At 43.4% G+C, this 20,089-nt stretch overlaps 1 long non-coding RNA gene across 1 annotated transcript; it reads right to left on the bottom strand.

Moving 5' to 3' along the window:
- Positions 1-12,063: 12,063 nt before the first annotated feature.
- On the bottom strand, positions 12,064-14,426 carry LOC143268756 (uncharacterized). Its single transcript, XR_013044879.1, has 2 exons — positions 14,362-14,426; positions 12,064-13,141 (listed from the first exon to the last, which is right to left on the bottom strand). It is a non-coding gene; the product is annotated as an uncharacterized LOC143268756 (long non-coding RNA).
- Between the last annotated feature and the right edge of the window lie 5,663 nt (positions 14,427-20,089).

The following is a 20,089-nucleotide window of genomic DNA, read 5'->3' as shown; positions in this document are numbered from 1 at the left end:
CACAACGGTCCATTCTAGGAGGACAAATTCTGTATACTGTGTACAACAGCAACTGGCTAATCGTACACCAGCCTAGATGTTGCTGTGAGATTGTTTAAATACATGATTGATATTTGAATCAATACACTTCGAGTAAAGAGAAATTACTCTTCATCCTGTGAGGGGGGTTGAAGGGCTAAAAATCATAATGAGGAAACTGTTTCCAGTTGGGTTCAGTAGAGAATGACCCCTTTGGAGCTCGGATAGGATGTCTTATATACTGAAGACCTTCCTCCTGGCCCTGGGTTGGAGTGATTTTGGGTCACCAAGGGACATTGCTCATATAGTTCATGCTGGACTGCTTTCACTAACACCTTTCTCTCTCTCTCTCTCTCTCTCTCTCTCTCTCTCTCTCTCTCTCTCTCTCACTGTTCTCATTCTCAGTTGAGATCTTGTGCTCTGACTTTCTACCCCATTGCCTGTTCAGGCCTAGAAAATGCTTCCTGCTGCTGCCAGCTTTTAGATGTTACACTAGTTCATGGCTCTTCCATTTGTCCTGTCCACTCCACTTTGAATAATTTATTCATTACTTTCCTTTGAAATTACCAACAGATGTCCTAGTTGGATTAATAGGCATTAAATATCTAAAATGAAACATGTTAGGGAACACTTTGATATTTCTTTAACCTACTTGCTCTTTATAGTCTTGCTGAGACCTTCAAAGACCTCTGAATATCAAGAGGGAATTTAAGATTCTTTGCTAATATCTATGTAATGTAATGTATTATTTTGAGGACTACCAATCAAATAAAACAGCTAAACTTAATCATGAAGCAAGTATATAGTCAGCTCTAAAAAATTGCCTAGTCCTTCATCTTACCAATGTTGGTACCTAATGGCTGTATTGTGTGAAGACTGATGATATGTTTAACACAGGAAGTTAAGTCTATTAAGGGATTGGTTTCAATTATGGAGACCTAAGGAGATTGAAAGGGGATGAGATTTCACCAAGGGACATGTGCTTGAAGGAGGAGGAAGTAAATGTCTACCACTCCCTTAGGATAACCAAGTACTAAGATAGACTATGCTACTTGTCAAACAAGCAAGGCCTCCAAAAAACAAACATGATCTCCTATGTATTTTTTTTCCAGAGGAAACTACTGAAAAGTGTAAGACACCAGAATAAGAAGATAGGAAGTAAGAGATCTCATGCAAGAAAGACAGACGGAAAGTCCTTGAATTAATGGGAAGGGAGGTTCCTTGCAAACAGGAAGTAGGCCAAGGAGTCAATCCTTCTAAACAATTCCTGTCCAGAGAGCTCAAAAAGAAACTCTTTCAAGATAGTAAGATTGGCAAGGACAATTAATTTGCTTGACTCTATCCAGAGAAGATTTACAGGGAGAGTTAATGGAAATAGACTGATGATAAATATGTGAAATACTAAACAAATGGAAAATCAAGACAAATATTAACTTCGAGGAAAGAAAATATGAAAGGAAGAAGGCAATTATATAGATTACATTTCTGAGCTTTATAGTTCATGTGTGGGCATAATCATGTATTTGCTAAATGACCTAGGTCTGCTGGCTGACAGGTAGATGGCAAGTATACTCATGCAAATACTGTCTCCAGTCTTCACACAGAACAGGCAGTGGAGTCTAAAACAGAATAATAGGAAGAAAGCAATAGGCACCCCCCCCCCCCGAAACATGGGTAGAAAATACGAAAGGCGCTTAAACGGATTCCTTCTAGGACACTGCAAGTGAGTGGACAAGGGTCTCTGCTCCTTCTCACCCAAGATCTGCAGAGGTATTTGATTCTCCTTGCAGGCTGAGTTCTGTGGAAACTAGAAGCTCACATGGATGTAGGAAGTTTTTATGCCATCAACACTTGAAGAAGCACAAGGGGGCCTGTGCCTAAAAACCCACAGTAGAGGTGGGGTGGAGAAGTGGCAGAGATCTAAGTGGATCTAAGAGCAAAACAGAAGTGTCTGCTTATGAGTGTATTTGTGTTTTGTTGTAGGAATTGGAGAACGATGCCTTTTGTGTGATAAAATGGCACACCATTATCCCAGAATTGCTAGGAGTCATTGATTGCTCTGCCCAAGGTGGCTCCTTGTAGGAACTCTCTTCCCCAAAACAAGAGGAGAAAACCTGCAGGTTCTTACAAAGGTAGGGTTTAAGGTTACCTGTTATATCCATGTGGATGCATTTGTCCAGAGAGCCTTTTCCAAGGCACATGAGTCTGTCCTAAAGTGCACTTTAATAGGCTCAGCTAATTAAGGATGGTTAAACTTTCTTAGGAATGCAACCTCTAATTCTAGCATTGTTCTTCGGAGGAAATACCATATCCCTGTGAAGGAGATTTCAAGAACCAAGTGATTAACCGTGACGAATTTGCCTCTACCAGCCTGGCTGTCACTGTCAAATGGAAGCAAAACTAACCTACACACTTCAGCTAGAAAAAGAGAAAGGTTGGGGGTAAAGAAGGTGAATTGAGCAAAGATGGGCTTGAGTCAGGTTTGAGAGACAGGAACAGCTTCAAAGGGCCTGCAAGGGAAACAGCTTTGTTTGTTTTAGATAAAAAGGCATAAGGAAGGAAAAGGCTTTATCCCCAAGAGGCTGGATGGAGGAAAAGGAGCTCATTAAAGACTAGATGGGGTGGATTCTGAATAAGGCAGGCACCAGGACTGGTGTTTAGGTGGACCGGATTGTTCTGTGCTGGGAGCAGCCAGATACCTAGGAGTCCCAGATCTTCCAGGGACTTTGCATGGTCATGAACTGATAAGTCTGATGAGGAAGGGTATAAAGGGCAAGGCAGGACTTGTGTGTTTGGATTGGTTAGCCAAGATCCAGTGCCACTCTGTGAGTCTGTCATATTTTTACTCATGTCTATTGTGATTTCTCATTATACTCAGAGATTAATGAATCACGCAACCCTCATCAGAGAAGTGTCTATTTGCAGTAGATGGTGATTAACACGGAGTCCCACACCTGGTCAAGATGCAGAGAATAAGAGATTATGGGATGTCTGGCTCTAAATGGGACACATCTCATACCCCCTCCTTTGGTCTCAGTGGTCATTGTGGAAGACGGGGTGGAAGGGTGTAAGAGCAAGGGGAGTAGATAACTACAAGGGGACCGTCTTCCAGACACAATTGGATAGGCACACATAAGAACTTAGAGCAGTTGTGACAGCATGTGCAAGACCCATTCCACATGAAGATAGACCACATCCAAGCATGGAGAGGAGAGCAGGGTGTAAACTCCTACCCATAGCTATTGGTAACTATTGCTGCGAGAGGGAGAGCCAGTTTCTCCTAAAATGATAGCTCCTGGTAAGTTGAGGATGCTACAGTGGAAGGACCCACATCTGAGAATATTTGGACCGCACACGTTGGTCTTGATGGGTTTTTTAAAAAGGACACAAAGTTGGGTACATAGAGAAGGGGGCTGGATCTTGGGAGAGTTTGGTAACAGGGGTGAATATGATAAAAGAACACACACACACACACACACACACACACATATATATATATAATTTAAAATTTTCAGTAGACATCTGTTATCAATGGCGCTCAAAGAAAGAGAACATTATCTTTGTTTTTCAAACCTCTGAAATGTTTTTATTATCCCCTCCCCTGCCCCTCTTGCTAAGAGAGAATCACTACTGGATTCTAATATTCACTGTCCCTTTTACTCTGCCTTAGATGTTTACACCAGCTGTTTCTGTTCCCAAGGGATCTGTTAATTAGTTTTGCACATTCTTGAATGTGATGCAAATTAAATCACTCTGACATACTCTTTCTGTGTGTATGTGTGGTGTGTGTGCTCATTTATGTGTATAGGCAGGTGCGTGTGCAGGTGTGCATGCGTGGGGAGGCCCTGGGTCTCCTAGAACCTAGACTTCATGTGTCTTCCTCAATGGCTCTTTACAGTATTTCTTGAGAATGGACCTGCCTTAGTGTTTTATTGCTGTGAAGACACATCATGACCACAGCAACTCTTATAAAGGAAAGCATTTAACTGAGGCTTGCTTACAGTTTTAGAGGTTTAGACCGTTGTCATCATGACAGAAAACCATGGTGACACACAGGCAGACATGGTCCTAGAGAAGTAGCTGAGAGTTCTAACTATGGATCTGAAAGCAGCAGGAAGAGAGAATAGCCACTGGGCCTGTCTTGAGTTTCTGAAACCCCAAAGACCACCCCCAGCGACACATTTCCTCCAATAAGGCCACAATCCCTAATAGTGCCACTCCTTGGTGACCAAGCATGCAAGCCTATGAGCCTATGGGGATCATTCTTATTCAGACCAGCACAGGTTCTCTCTCTCTGAACCTGGAGCTCTTTTTTTTTTTTTTTTTTTGGTAATTTGACTAGGCTGGCTGATCAGTCAGCTCTAGGGATCTAAGTGCTCTGCCCGCCTTGCACTGGGATTCCACACACATGCCACTCATGCCTCAGGTCCCCACACGTGTGCACTGGGCAGTTTATCAAAGATGTTATCTCCCCAGCCCTCATTCTGGAATATTACACTGCTTGCTTTTCCACTCAACGTGTCCTTTCTGAATTCCAACCACATTGTGAGTAGCTTTGTGCTCATTTTACTGATGTGCTTATTGTGAATATAGCACAACTTATCTATCCATTTTATTTATCGGCATTTAAAAATTTATAAACGGTGCTGCATAAACATTCTTTTCCATCTTTTTCTAGAAGCCTTTCTCCATGGAATATACCTAAGGGCAGACTTATTTGGTCACCTTTTACATCTTTTTCTAGAAGACAGTGCGGGCCTTTCTCTAGGGTAGACTCTTTTTCAGGTTGTTAGGCAATAGGGTATTATATCTAAAAACAGTGTAAGTTGTGCATTCTCAACCATTGTGTTTTTTTCCTTTGGTTTTTCGAGACAGGGTTTCTCTGTGTAGCTTTGCACCTTTCCTGGAACTCACTCTGTAGACCAGGCTGGCCTCGAACTCACAGAGATCCACCTGTCTCTGCCTCCCAAGTGCTGGGATTAAAGGTGTGTGCCACCACCGCCTGGCTCTCTCAACCAGTCTTAATCCTGTGTATGGTAACTAAAAAGACGTACTTGGTTGTTGCAGCTCTACTGTGTTCTTCTTCCGAATTTCTAGTATGATCAAACATTTTCCATGTACTTAGGGCACGGCCTTTTCTACTTCTGTAAGTTTCAGTGTGTATGGCCCCCCTCCCCCTTTGGACTTAGGTGTTTGAATGTTTGCTCATCACTGATGTTGCTGTTTTGAGAGGATGTGGAACCTTTAGAAGGCAGGATCTATCTAGCTGGAGGAAGAGAGTTGCTAGGGGAGGGGGGATGGGCCTTATGTCTCCGGTTCTGGCCTGGGATCTGTTTCCTGATCCTCCCAGACATAAGCAAGCAGGACCATATTGTCACTGCCACAGTTACAAGTGGCCATGAAGTCAGCTCCCTTCTCCACTATGGCGATCTGAACCATCTTAAACTGTGAGGCAACACAAGCCCGTCTTCCCTTCTTTTGTTTCTGCTGGGCAGAGTCACAGCAATGAGAAAAATGGCTACTAGACTCACAGCTGACATTTAACCCACATGCCATTGAGATTATTTTGTTTTTTCTTACTCATTGATAAAGTTTTTTTGTTTGGTTTAAACATGAATTCTTTATGTTGCAAGTAATTTTTCCTAAGGCTTATCTTCCTTCCTTCCTTGCTTCCTTCCTTTCTTCCTTCCTTCCTTCCTCCCTCCCTCTCTCCCTCCCTCCCTCCCTCCCTCCCTCTCTCTTCTTCTTCTTCTTCTTCTTCTTCTTCTTCTTCTTCTTCTTCTTCTTCTTCTTCTTCTTCTTCTTCTTCTCCTTCTTCTTCTTTTGGTTTTTCAATACAGGGTTTCCCTGTGTAACAGTTCCTGGCTGCCCTGTAACTCAATTGTAGAGCAGGCTGGCCTCAAGCTCACAGAGATCTGCCTGCCTCTGCCTCCTGAGTGCTGGGATTAAAGGCATGCACCACCACACCTGGCCTTATTTATTTATTTTTTTACTTTCATTGTGGTATCTTTTAAGTAATATATAAAATTCAGAACTTGTCTTAATTTTCTTTCCTTTTTTTTCTTTAAATTTCTGTTATTGAGAATTAAACCTGGGGCTCTCACGTGGTAGATAACTGCACTACCACAGAGCTATAGCCCCAGGGCCGAGAAGCATAAAATTCTTATGCTTAATTGATTGATCTTCTTTGAGAATCATTTATTTTGTACAATAATTTTATTTTTCAAAAAGTCTTTATTAACTGGAAAGGCACAAAATTATTGCCCTATATTGAACTTGAATATATTTTATAGTTATATGTTTATATTTAACTCTTTTAATACACCAACATTTTGCTTTTCCTGTGGAGGGAGGGGTAGAATTTCCTTTAAAAAATTTATAGGTGACTGATTTTCCCCAAATTCATATACTGAAAAAAATCCACATTCCCTTCAAGCATTCCCAGTGCCAGTTCCAGAGGAGAGAGCATGTACATTTGTGTGTTTACTTCTGTGCTCTGTGTTCTTTTTCATTGGTCTGTCTGGATATTTCCTATGACGAACCACACCACGCCATCCTAAGTGTGGTAGCCTTTAGACAAGTTTTAATCTCTGGAAGAACAGTGTTCCCATATTCTTCTTTTTCAGTGTCCATTCGTGGTCCTCTGATCTTTTATCACATGTTGGGATTAACTTAGGAGTTTCCCCCAAAGCCAATGGGAACTTTGGAATTTTACTGGATACTCAAATCATATGTCTTCGGGCACATGTGCTCACAGAATTGATGTTTGGTAGAGCACTGTACTTCACAAGGTCTTTTTTGGCTCTTCACCAGCTCCAATCTGTCACAGTCTGATAACGCCATGGAAGGAGATGCTGTGCTCAGCCAGCCATGAAAGGCTCCGTTTATAGAGGGCTGAGATAAAGTGAGACTACCTTAGATCTGGATAGTTTTCACCCGAGTACGTTAATATAAACCCATAAAAGCTGCACTCCCGTGGGTGCCTAGGACAAAACATCCCAACTAGACTTGGAAGCAACTGCTGTGCATTATAATAGTAAAATCACAGCAGCAGCAACAACAAAAGGCTCTCGGCATTTAGCACAATTTATCTGTGTCTTCTTATCGGACTTTGTAAGAGGCCCCTCCCCCAATAAGGTCTGTAGATCTGACTCAGATAAGAATGATAAATATATGTGCTAATACAGATATGAGTGAAGTTGAGCAGTTAGGAAAATGCCTCTGGACCCGACTTCTATCTTCAGAAGCATGTTTCTAAAAGGGCTGGGTCTTGTGACACGTGCTTATCATCCCAGCGTTGATAGGAGACATGTAGACCCTAAGGGCTCACCAGCTAGCCTAGCCTATTTGATGAGTTTGATAAGAGATCATATCTCAATCAATCATCAGTCAACCAGACACCTAAGGTTGATCTCTGGCTTCCTGTGTGCACACAAACACACACACACATACAAAAAACATTTGTTTTATGTAGACTACTCTGCTCTTAAAGAAAATTAATCTTAATTATATGTTCGAAGCTTCATTAGGTCTAACTGTAATTGTCATGGGAACTCTGGTGACATTAGACTGAAGAAATGTGTTGTTTTTCCACAGCTATTACCCTAGCGCAGACTCATTTCTTGGTTACGGAAGCTCAAGGAAGGATTGCGCAGTGGACTTTAGCTTTATTTCACATGTCGATGTGTGCCTGTGTCATCTAAAGGTAAAGTCGGCTCCCGCTGCTGTTATTCACGATGTTGACGTCTTTCTGGTAAATCCTTCAGGCGTTTGCTACACGAGACAGGCATCAGTTTGGAACTTCGTTCCTAACGTTGTATTATAATTGTATTTTTGTGAGGCGTTGATTGCGGAGGAACACAGCATCACAGTCAATGGCAGTGGTCAGAGTAGACCCGCATCTGCGTGGAGAGAAGGCTGTGTTTTCTTTTGGCTGCACAGACTGTTCAACAGACTGATGATGGCTGGCTCTTGATCATATTAGCATGACTCAGGAAAAAAAATGTCACTTTTCAAATTGGGTGTTAATTCAAACTTACATAACTGCTTTTAGTTGCTAGTGTGCACGGAATGATAGGATCTTTGCACTCAAGCCTGACGAAAGAAATAATAGCTCCGTTCCCATGGGACCATTCCAGAAAGTTCGCGCGGAATCAACCAGGGGTTGGGGGGTGTGGGGGCGGGGCTTCAACAATGATCACAATGGAAACAGCTTCGATTGTCAGTTGAGTATTACCTATCCCTGGCTGATTGCCAACTGGTTAGCTGTCCCTGCTCGTCAATTGTTCAGTCGGCTATGGCTGATTATCAGTAAGCTTCATAAGCTGGGCACCAGAAACCGTAACTTTCAAACACTTCTGTCTTTTTTCGTGGTGTGGGTCCCTCTTTTTGTCGCTGTGATGAACACCCGAGAAGAACAACGTGAAGGGAGGGAGGGACCACCTTAGCCTATGGTTTCAGTCCCTCGTGGGCTCGCTTCATCGCTTCTGGATCTGTGACAGGCAGAGAGCATCAAGCGGCATAAGGGTGTGGCAGAACACAATCGTTCACCTCACGGCAGCCAGGGATGGGGGTGGGGGAGTCGTTTCCCCATTTTTGTCCATCCAGGCTCCCAGCCTACAGACGGTGCTGTGTATATTCAGCCTCAGGACTCTCGCCATGTGTCTGTCCTCTCTGAGGTCCCCTTCACAGACACCCTCAAAAAGTGCTTTACTAATCTGTCAGGTGCTTCAACCTAATCAAGTTAACCGTCAAGGTTAACCATCTCCAGGAGCTTCGGAGACTTCTTGCATGACGTCCAAACCTGTCCTAGGGAAAAAAAGGAGAACAAGAAAGGAGAAAAAGGAAAGAAACGAGAGGGGGGAATAAAATGAAGAGCACTCTGGCTCTTTACTGATTTCACAGCCTGTCACATAAGGTGGATGCTCAAACTGCGGTGTCCCCGGGGCTGTGTGTGTGTGTGTGTGTGTGTGTGTGTGTGTGTGTGTGTGTGTGTGTGTGTGTGTGTGTGTGTGTGTGACGAAACAAACGAGAACCAGGTTTGGAGAACCCAACACTTGTCCTCCTAAGTTTGGATTAGAATTGCCTTTGGGCCAAATCCCCTCATTAGCTCCGAATAAATGTTTTTCTATCCTGAGCAAAAAAAGGTTTTATACAAATTCCATTTCCCAGAACTCCGTGAATGAAATGGAAACTCCCTTTTCGGGTGTTCCAAAACAACTCCCCGCTAAACCTGCCTTCTCCTTATTCCCCCAAGTTCACTCGGCGTCTGCTAGGGGGCGCTGCAGGCTCGTGCATGGGCCCCTTAGCTCCCTGGCAGGCCTCTGCGTGGGAGGACAGGCATGAGAGAAGGAAGCCACCGCTTCGTCCATCCAGGGGGAGATCAGCACCATGGCAGGGAGGAGAGGCGCTCCTGCCAAGACTCGGCCTCTGTCACCTTAGGAATCACTGCTCCCCTTCTTCTTGGATGGGTCGCAGCTGGCACTGAAGGGGCTTTCTGACCATGTGCTTTGATCGTCCTTGGGGGAAATTCTGGGGGACTTAAGCTTCGTGAGAATGCTGTGGTTTTCTCTTGTCTGGACCTTCCAAAAGGTGTTCTGTAACTTTGGCAGGAAGGCCCCAGAGGGAAAGGAAGACACCATAATTCAAAGGTTTGGGGGCAATCAAGTTGCGCCCTGCTCTAATTGTGTAAACAGTGCCTTTCAGACTATGCTTTGCTCTGAATGATTGCATTGTATAAGGAGCATTCTGCTCCATTTGGAGAGCATGTCTCTCTCTGCCTCTCCCTGTGTACATAGATACCACCAATTGTCCACTACTGCCTACAAAGGACACACCAATAAAACTTATTTTTTAAAGTAAAAAGAGATACCACTTACAGACTTATCACGGTAGATTGGCACATATGGGCACATGGGTACAAACCATACCAGAAAACTCAGGCCCACCCAAGAACTTCTCAAGAATACCAGACAACGAAAGCACGCAACACCCTCACCTGGACCCCGTAAACAGGACACCAAACACTGAAATAGCAATGGCCTCACCGACCTGCCCACCGACCTCTCTGTGTGGGGGTGACTGACAGACAGGTAGAAAGTTCCTAATTGTCTCTGGGGATTTAGCGTGGCTCAGTATCCACCGCACAATGCAGCCCACTTGCTTTGCCGTCCATCCATCCTTACATCAGTCTGGACCGGGTCCTGCACCTTGTTTCCATGACCTCTTTGGTGCCCTACATCTGACTCCACCCTGTAGTCCACGCTCAACCCTGCAGCGGCCGTATGAGCGCTGCAACAGGTTCTTTACCGTCTTTTTCCTAACCACCTCCAGTGCTCTCTCTGCATCTGCACCAGCTGTCTGTCTCCGGGAAGGCTTCTTTGAACTCCCAACCCTGCTTCGGCCTTGTTGACCCTTTTGTCGCCATCCTGTAATCTGCATGAGTACAGATAACATGCAGTGACTGTGTGAGGTGTAATGTGTAACGTAATGATGTGTGATGTGTGATCCAAGAGTTAAGGTCACTAATATCAGAATGAAAGAAGCCGTGTTTGCCCATGGACAGCTATCCAAGGAGTGAGGGACGACTCGGCCAATTGCCCCCAATCAAAGCAACACGATTTGTGAATTTACAGTTATTCAATAAACTATGACATTTACACACACACACACACACACACACACACACACACACACACACACACACGTCTATCTGTGTTTCTGACTTAGTGCTGTCACGGCTGTACTTGGAGTGGGGAGATTCCCATGTCTGTCTTTTCCTGAGTTTCCCATGCTGCTCTGCTGCAGCAGGGTCTGGGACAGCCTGCCTCATCCTTTGCAGCTTTCAGAGCCAGCCTGGTGTTGAGGTCCCAGGAGCCCGGTGTGGCCTGGAGGACCCCAGTGACTTACAAGAATCCCTTTCCCACCTTGATGAGGCCTGGAGTTTTTGAGATTCATGACCTCTTTGCCTTAAAGAGTTGACTCCTTTAAATACAGATGTGGTGAGAAGGTATTAGCCGGAGAAGCTGGAGGAAGAACCCATGGCGAGATGGCATTGGTCAGGAAGAACTCTGGGAGGAACCGGGTCTTGGTGGGGCTTGTGTAGGCAGGCTGCTGGCCCAAGAGGAGAACGCGAGGACAGATTTGCTGTCTGGGCAGAACAAGAGTACATTTGGAACCTTGGAGTCAGACCCATGTTGGCCACTGCCCAGGGGAATCCAAGGTTCAGATGCTGTCCAGTGTGCCCATAAGGGCTTATGTGCAGTCTGCGTGTGTGTCCATGTCTGTGTTCAGGCTCTTCTCATCTCCCTTGAGATCCAATCATGCCTGGGGGACGTCACGAGGTCTGTGGGTTGGATTTGAAGATGCAAGCCTGAAGAGGAGCCTTTAGGCAGAGGAAATATCAGCATACATTCCAGAAAGAGGACTTCCTTAAGACACAAAGGTATCCATCCAGAGGCAGAATACAAGCTCCTACACACTGTAGAGTAGAGAAAACACCCTGGGAGACAGAGAGAAGGAAGAAAATACTACACAGCAGTGTACTAAATGTCAAAGCAGGGAGCGGGGTAAAGGTTGGAAAACAATTGCCAACAGGAGCAGAGAGGGGAGAGAGGAGAGAGAGAGAGAGAGAGACAGACAGAGAGAGAGAGAGAGACAGAGAGAGAGAGAGAGAGAGAGAGAGAGAGAGAGAGAGAGAGAGAGAGAGAGAGAGAGAGATTCAGGAAAACTGGGCATAAAATGGACATGTGTGGGTTTCTGTGAGTTCGTATGTGCCTTTCTTCTGAAACCACCCTAATGATATTTGTTTGAGTCAGGGTAGGCATTGCTACAATGTCATATTCATCCCAATAATCTATCTATTTCAACCTTCAGGCATCTAGAGCCCTCCCTACATTTATCTCTGCCACAGCCGTGGCACTTCTTTTGGCAGTAAACATCGGTAACCTTAAGTGCCATGAGTCATATTTTCAATTTTTAATTAAATTATGGTCTAGCTACAGTTTGATTTATTTCAGCCCAAATTAATTTAGAACTGAGTCCACATAAATTTACATGGCGTATTTAATACAGCTTGTGATTGTTCGGGTTGTAAAGTCTTGCAGATAAATAGTCTTCCGGCAGGTAGAGCGGCAGTAATAAGGGTGAGGTTTACCTTACTCTTGAAATGACCACCATAGAGGAAATCTGCTGGATTCCTAGGAAAGATGGTAAGGAGAACGAGCCTCCAAATGACCATGCTCTGTATGTCGACACTCTAAAAGTTGTAGCAATATGGTAAAGACGCATTAAAACAAGCGGTGATGTCTCCCTTTCCCAGAATGTTAAGAGATTGTAAATTTATACAGTAAGCATCCAGGAAAAGAATCCCATCTGCCTCACGAACATGTACTAAATCCTATTTTAAACAGCAGGCATGTGACTCATGCTGATACGGTGTTCCTAGAATTCTGATTAAAAAACGGAAAAAAAAAAAAAAACCCATCACGTTAATTAATGTTCCTGAGAAAGGGTCCCAGCTTACAGGAAATGAATTGGAAGGTGACAGGAAGAAAGGGTGGGGACACAGAGTGCTTTGCTAAAGACAAGTGACAGCAGCCATCAGAAAGATCTGACCAGATGGGAAAGGCAGGGGTGCAGGGGTAGGGCGGGAGGAGGCTAGGAGGCTACAGGGGGGAATGGTGAGTGGTGGTTGCAGGGTTGGAGCGAGCAGTGGGCGCTGGGTCAGGAGACAGGGCCTGGGGAAGAGCAGCAGAGTCCTTCCTTCTGCTTGTTCGCGATCCAGGTGACTTGCATGGTGGGGTTTTCTCGAACTCCTGAATGTTAAAGGGGTCTCAAGGAGCAGAGGTAGCGATTTGGTTTAACTCATTGGACTCTGCCCACACAGGATCAATCTCTCCCAGGGGAGAGTTCTGCAAAAGGCCAAAAGGAATAGGCTCCATGCATGTGAGCTGGAGTTTGGATGTTTGGTCTTCTGTCGTCTAGAGGACTGGAGTGGATAGACTTGCGTGCGCCATTTGGGCTGATACGTCCTCTTCCTCTTGCGGGTGATTTCATGCTGGGTTACAGACCCTTCATTTCTGCACAAACCAGATACAAAGCGCCACATAGGATGATTTGTTTTCTGTTTAAAGAACAAAACAAAACAAAACAAAACATCACATTGATTTATTTGTGTGTGTGTGTGTGTGTGTGTGTGTGTGTGTGTGTGTGTGTGTGTGTGAGCATCAGTGCCACAGTAGACTTGTGGGAATCAGAGGACAGCTTGCAGAAGCGGGTTCTCCCCACTGTGTGGGCTCTGAGTGCTACACTTGGGTCCTCAGGCTTGGCACCAAGTGTCCTCAGCTGAGCAGTCTCTTGCCAGCTCACTTCTTTTTCACAAATGGTTTGATAATGGGAAACATTTGCAAAGTTCTACAACTCAACCAACCAAACAAACAAACAAACAAACAAACAAACAAACAAACAAAAACTGTATTCCTCTGCCTAATGAATTTATTTGTCAGAAAGAAATCAGTGTTCTTCAAGGAAATCCGGAAGGAGTAGGTTCCTACTTCTATCAATTCCTGAAAATCCTCATAGATTATTAGTGTTCCTTGGGGTGAGGAGGGCTATGAGGACCCTTGTGGGTGGTAATATGGGGAGCATTGGTAAATTCATCTCCAGAAGGTAGAGCTGGCTGCTGCTTTTAGACGGCTTTTGCCATACCTACTGCACTGTACTGGGGAACTGAGGAGTGGAGGAAATGACTAGTGTACAGTTCAGTAAGGGGTCAGGCATTGTAAACACCTAAAGGCTGGGGCAGTATGTGCCAACCTGAAGGAATTGGACATATTAGCAGAATCCTCTTCTCTGCTTCATGCCTGGCAACCGAGGATGCCACGGTGATGGATGTGATGAGGAGAAGTACAGGGTATCTGAGCATTATCTGCCAGCCCATCAGGAAACACTGGAAAGTCCCTCGTGCACGTGATACTGTTTTGGTAAGATGAATGGAGGAAAGGGAGGTGCCAAGAAAACTTGAGTAATGCTTAGGAGGTGTCATCATGGGAGTCAAGACCTTTGGAGCCACAACTAACTAGCTGTTGGGGCTTGGACCGTTCATGCTATTTCTCAGAGTCTTGGATTGGCAGAGAGACTGGGCTACTTTTATCTGTTTATATTCATAATCAGTGTAAGCCTGCTTGATTCCCATCTATCAGCCAAGACTTCTAAGTTTCATTTCTTAAGTTTTGGATCTACCCTAACAAGGAAACGCACAAGTAAATGATTCCTGCCCCCCCCCCCCAAGTTTGACACTACTATTTATAATTTCTTGATTGAGAACTCATGGTAACTTATTACCTCTATGCTCTCTAGTAAAATTCCTATTGCCAATGATGTCATCTTGGTCTTGACATTTTCAGATCTAAGGAGGATGTAGAGTCATTGTTGGCACTAGTCAGTGAATATTAAGAATAGACATTGTAGTCTTTGTTCCCTGAAGCCCAGTCCTCAGGATCCTTCCTATCATTGCAACAGAACACCAGCTACAGCCCCCACCCATCCATGCCTTCTGGGATCTCACAGACCCCCCCCCAGCCCCCCATGGATGTGTCTCATCCCCTACCTGGGACGGACACTCTAGGCTCAACCACACCTACCAGAAGACCAGGTAAGCTGCCCAAGGATCGGACCTTATCTCTTCTCTCTGTTCCCCCAGACCCAATCCTCAGGGTCGTCCCTAGACCTGCAACAGAACACCAGTTACGGCCTCCCCTCCCCCCTCTCCATACCTCCTCTGGATCCCACAGACCATACCCCTGTAGCCCCCCCTTTCCCTTCCCCCAGCCTCTAACAATAGCAAAGTAGGTACTCCCCCTGAACACATATACCCAGCAGGTCAGTAAAACAGGCAACACACAGCCAACATACCCTCTGAAAAGCCAAAGAGGAAACAGAAACCAAAGAACAAAACACCCACCTCACAAAGACAAACCCAGAAATCAGCACCTAGACCTATTGTCATCCCAAACCCAGATGCCTAGATGCCAGCATAAAAACATAATAACAGCCAGGACAATATGTCTCCATCAGAGCCAGGTTCCCTACCACAGAAGGCCCTGCACATTCCAACATAGCTGAAGCACAAAAAGAAGACCTCAAAACGAATTACATGAAGATGGTAGAGGTCCTCAAAGAGGAAACAAATAAATCCCTTAAAGAAATCCAAGATGAGAGTTCTATCATGACAGTTAGGGTGTTTGGCCATCTGATCACCAGAGTAGATCAGCTTGGGCTTTCTCTCGACCATTGCCAGTAGTCTATTGTGGAGGTATTTTTGTGGATTTCTGGGGACTTCTCTAGTACTCTGCTTCTTCCTATTCCCATGGTGTCTTCATTTATCATGGTCTCCTATTCCTTGTTCTCCCACTCTGTTCCTGATCCAGCTGGGACCTCCCACTCTCCTAAGCTCTCTTTCCCCCAATCCTTGCCCTCCATCACCCCCCCATGTCCAGTTTGCTCATGTAGATCTCCCTGTCCTTAGTGCATGAGCTGGCTTTATGAAACCTAGGGCCTATGCTGAGATATTTTGCTCAGCCTTGGTGTAGGGAGGAGGGGATTGGACCTGCCTCAACTGAATCTACCAGGCTGAGCTGAATCCCCAGGGGAGACCCTGCCTTGGAGGAGGTGGGAATGGGGGGGGGTGAATTGGGGGAGAAAGCTGGGGAGTGGGAGGAGGGAGGACAGGGGAATCCGTGGCTGATATGTAAAATTAAATTAATTATAAAATACAATTTAAAAAAAGAACCCAAATTAAAAAAAAGAAAAAGAAAAAGAAATCCAGGAAAACACAAACAATTGGAGGAAATGAAGAAATCCCTTAAAGTCAAGAAAAAACAAACAGTTGAAGGAAACAAAACTGTTCAAGATCTGAAAATGAAAATAAAAGCAATAAAGAAAACACAAACTGGGGGGATTCTAGAAATAAAAATTTAGTAATATAATAAGGAACTAAATAGGCAATCATCACCAACAGAATACAAGAGATGGAAGAGAGAATCTCAGGCATTGAAGATATGGTAGAAGAGATAGTATATTGGTCAAAGAAAATATTAAATCTAAAATGTTCCTGACAAATCATCCAGGAAATCTGGGACATTATGGAATGACCAAACCTAAAAATAATAGGAATAAAGGAAAGAGAAGAATCTCAGCTCAAAGGCCCAGGAAATACTTTCAATAAAATCACGGAAGAAAATTTTCCTAACCTAAAGAGGGATATGCCTATAAAGGTACAAGAAGCAAACCGAACATCCAATAGATCAGACCAGGAAAGAAAGTCCCCACATAACATAATAATCAAAACACTAAACATACAGAACAAAGAATATTAAAAGCTGCAGGGGAAAAAGACCAAGTAACATATAAAGGCAGAGCTATTAGAATTACACCTAATTTCTCAATGGAGACTCTAAAAGCCAGAAGGGCCTGGACAGATATGCTGTAGACTCTGAGACCTAGATGCCAACCCAGATTATGATATCCAGCAAAATTTTTAATCATTATAGTTGGAGAAAATAAATTATTTCATGATAAAGTCAAATTTAAACAATATCTATTCACAAATCCAACACTTTAGAAGGTGCTAGGAGAAAAATTCCAGCCCAAGGAGGTTAACTACATCCATGGAAACACAGAAAATAGATAATCTCACACCAGTAAAACCAAAAGAAGTGAAACACACACCACTACCACCATTGTGGTGGTTTGAAAGAAAATGGCCCCCAAAAGGAGTGGCACTATTTGGAGGTGTGGCTTTGTTGGAGTAGTTATGGCCTTGTTAGAGGAAGTGTGTCACTGAGGTTTCCTATGCTCAGGATACCACCCAGTGTCCCAGTCACTCAGTTGACTTTCTGTTGCCTGCAAAATGTATGAGTCTCAGCTACTACTCCAGCACCATGCCTGCCTGTATACTGCCATGCTCCCCATCATGATGATAATGGACTTAGCCTCTGAAACTGTAAGCAAGCCATCCCAATTAAATGTTTCCTTTATAAGAGTTGCTGTGATCATGGTGTCTTTTCACAGCAATAGAAACCCAAACTAAGACAACTACCACCACTATCACCACCACCACTAAAATAACAGAGTTAACAACCACTAGTCATTGATATCTCTCAATATCAATGGTTTCAATTCTCCAATAAAAAAAAAACACAGACAAATGGAATGGACAGGAAAACAGGCTCCATCCTTCTGCTACATACAAGAAATACACCTCAACATCAAGAATAGACATCACCTCAGGATAAAGGATTGGAAAAAGATATTCCAAGCAAATGGACTTAAGAAGCAAGCTGGTGTAGCCATTTTAATATCTAACAAAATAGACTTCAAATCAAAATTAATCAAAAGAGATGGGGAAGGATACTACATACTCATCAAAGAAAAAAAATCCACCAAAATGATATTTCAATTCTTAACATCTATGTCCCAAACACAAGGGCCCCCACTTTAATAAGAGAAACACTGCTACATCTTAAATCACACATTGACCCTCACACACTGATAGTGGGGGACTTCAATACCTCACTCTCACAAATGGACAGATCATCCAGACAAAAACTAAACAGAGAAATACTGAAGCTAACAGACATTATAAACCAAACATACATAACGGATTTATAGAACATTCCACACAAACATAAAAGGATATACTTTCTTCTCAGCACCTCACAGAACTTTCTCCAAAATTGGCTAGATACTTGTTCACAAAACAAGTCTCAATAGATAGAAGAAAATTTAAATAACTCCCTGTATCCTATTAGGCCACCATCCAATAAAGCTGGATATAAGGACCAGAAGAAACAACAGAAAGCCTACAAACTCATGGAAACTGAACAACTCCCTACTGAATGACTACTGGTCAAAGGCAGAAAGAAACTAAAGGAATTAGATGTAAATGAATGTACAGCATACCCAAACTCATGGGACACAATAAAAACTGTGCTAAGAGGAAAGTTGATAGCACTAGGTGCCTATAAAGTGCAATAAAAAAGTTGGATAGATCGCATATTAGCAACTCAATAGCACATCTGAAAGAACAAAAAGAAGTAAGAATACCTAAGAGGAGTAGATGACAAGAAATAACCAAACTGAGGACTGAAATCAATAAAGAAGAAGCAAAGAGAACAATACAAAGCATCAATGAAACAAACAGTTGGTTCTTTGAGAAAAATCAACAAGATAGACAAACCCTTATCCAAACTAGCTAAAAGCCAGAGAGAGAGATTATCCAAACTAACACAATCAGAAACAAAAAGGGGAATATAACAACAGATACTGAGGAAATTCAGAGAATCATAAAGACATACTTTAAAAACCTGTACTCCATAAAATTGGAAAATCTAAAAGAAATGGATAATTTTCTTGATAAGTACCATTTACCAAAGTTTAATCAACATCAGATAAAAAGTTTAAATAGACCTATAACCCCTAGTGAAATAGAAGTAGTCATTAAAAATCTCCCAACAATGCCCAGGCCCAGACAGTTTTAGGGCAGCATTATACCAGAATTTCAAAGAAGAGTTAACATCAATACTCCTCAAATTATTCTACAAAATAGAAGCAGAAAGAATGTTGCCAAATTTTTTTTATGAGGTCACAGTCACCCTGATACCCAAACCACATAAAGACTCAACAAAGAAAGCAAATTACAGACTTATTTCTCTTATGAACATACATGCAAAATATGCTCAATAAAATACTTGCAAACTGAATCCAAAAACACATAAAAAAAATCATCCACCATGACCAAGTAGGCTTTATCCCAGAGATGCAGGGATAGTTCAACATAAAAATCAATCAATGCAATCCACTGTAAAAAATAAAGGAGGAGGGGATTAGGGGTGTAAGGGGGAATAGGGGAGAAGGCCTGGGAGGGAAGGATGGGGGGGGGAGGCTGTGGCTGGGATGTAAAATAAACAGATAAATTAAAAAAAAAATAAGCCAGGTGGTGGTGATGCAGGCCTTTAATCCTAGCACTTGGGAGGCAGGGACAGGCAGATCCCTATGGGTTCAAGGCCAGCCTGGTCTACAGAGCTAGCTCTAGGACAGCCAGGGTTATACAAAGAAACCTTGTCTCAAAAAAAAAAAAAAACAAAAATAAATTAATAAAAATAAAATAAACTGAAAGAAAAAAAGCATATGATCATTGCCTTAGATGCTGAAAAATCCTTTGACAAAAATCTCACACCTCTTCGTGATAAGAGTCCTGGAGAGATCAGGGATACAAGAGACATGCCTAAACATAATAATAAAGACAATTTATAGCAAGTCTATGGCCAGCATCTGATCCTGTGGTTCACACTGAGAATTAGAGACAAGGCAAGCTGCCTCACTCCTGTGAACCCAGTCCTTCGAACTTCTATGTCTCTGTGTGCCCTCACACTGCTGCCCATCCTTGGTTGTCCTTCTCTGTCTCTCTGTTTCTCATGGTCCTGTTTCTCTAATGAACTCTATGAACTTTCCAGTTTCACTCCTCTCTCTCCACTCTTTATATCCTGCAGCTACTTCCAAGTTTTCACCCCTTTTGGTATTGTCAGGGTTGTCCTTCATGAAGCTCAGGACTCTCTGTATGCCATCTTCTTCAGCGCTCAGCACAAATGAAGCGGATTTAGAGCTGTATCAAGTCTACTGCCAGCAGCAGCTCAGTGGAGGCAAGGAGTCCTTCCTTGAGGTGGAAGCTGACTGGGAAATGTTCATATCCACTAAACCTGTCCACTAGAAGACATTTTACTCTTTATATCTTCAACGTTAATCTAGATGCTTAGCTGAAAGTAGGACTGCATCTCTCTGGTTCTCTTGCAGCTAGGTGTGGCTGTGTGATTCTGGTTCTGTTGTTAGCAAAAGTGTGTATGTAAATTCCACATTGTGTTCTTAGATGGAAAGGCATGAGCTCCTTCCCCCCCACCCCCTGCTGAAAGTAGACATTGTAATTGGACACTACCATCCCATCCACTCAGATCATGAATTATCCTTGGGAGTGGCTGGGCATAACAAAGACAGAAAAGTCTCCCTATTTGACAAC

This window comes from Peromyscus maniculatus, chromosome 15, assembly GCF_049852395.1.
Source record: "Peromyscus maniculatus bairdii isolate BWxNUB_F1_BW_parent chromosome 15, HU_Pman_BW_mat_3.1, whole genome shotgun sequence".
Taxonomy (NCBI): Eukaryota; Metazoa; Chordata; class Mammalia; order Rodentia; family Cricetidae; genus Peromyscus; species Peromyscus maniculatus.
This window is presented reverse-complemented; position numbering and strand designations above follow the sequence as displayed.